Below are 1,086 nucleotides of genomic sequence, written 5' to 3'. Positions count from 1 at the left end.
TGTGTGCTGCTCGCCCCCCAGTGCCCCCGTGTGTGCTGTTCGCCCCCCAGTGCCCCCGTGTGCACTGTCCGCCCCCCCAGTCCCTCCGTGTGTGCGCTGTCCACCCCCCAGTGTGCCCCTGTGTGTACGCTGTCCACTCCCCCTGTGTACGCTGTTCGCCCCCCAGTGCCCCCGTGTGTACGCTGTTCGCCCCCTTGTGTACGCTGTTCGCCCCCCCCCAGTGCCCCCATGTGTACGCTGTCCGCCCCCCCAGTGTCCCCGTGTGTACGCTGTCCGCCCCCCCAGTGCCCCCGTGTGTACGCTGTCCGTGCCCCCATGTGTACGCTGTCCATGCCCCCGTGTGTACGCTGTCCGTGCCCCCGTGTGTACGCTGTCCGTGCCCCCGTGTGTACGCTGTCTGTGCCCCCGTGTGTACGCTGTCCGTGCCCCCGTGTGTACGCTGTCCGTGCCCCCGTGTGTACGCTGTCCGTGCCCCCGTGTGTACGCTGTTCGCCCCCTTGTGTACGCTGTTTGCTCCCGTGTGTACGCTGTCCGCCCCCCCAGTGCCCCGATGTGTACGCTGTCCGCCCCCCCCAGTGCCCTCGTGTGTACGCTGTCCGCCCCCCCAGTGCCCTCGTGTGTACGCTGTCCGCCCCCCAGTGCCCCCCGTGTGTACTCTGTCCCCCCGTGTGTATGCTGTCCCCCCGTGTGTACGCTGTCCCCCGTGTGTACGCTGTCCCCCCCAGTGCCCCCGTGTGTACTCTGTCCACCCCTGTACTGCAGCTGCACTCAGGTAAATCCGTCCCCCCACTGTCCCTGTATGTACAATGTCCCCCCAGTGCCCCTGTGTGTACGCTTCCCCCCTCAGTGCACCCATGTGTACGCTGTTCCCACCAGTGCCCCCCGTGTGTACGCTTCCCCCCGTGCGTACGCTGACCCCCCAGTGCCCCCCTGTGTTTACGCTGTCCTCCTCAGTCCCCTCCCCCCGTGTGCACGCGGTCTCCCCCAGTGCGCCCCCCGTGTGTATGCTGTCCCCCCCAGTGCCCCCCCCTCCGTGTGTACGCTGTCCCCCCAGTGCCTCCCCCCCTGTGTGTACGCTGCCCCCCC

Source organism: Crinia signifera, chromosome 2 (assembly GCF_055691185.1).
Source record: "Crinia signifera chromosome 2, ASM5569118v1, whole genome shotgun sequence".
Taxonomy (NCBI): domain Eukaryota; kingdom Metazoa; phylum Chordata; class Amphibia; order Anura; family Myobatrachidae; genus Crinia; species Crinia signifera.
Note: the sequence above shows the minus strand (reverse complement) of the source record.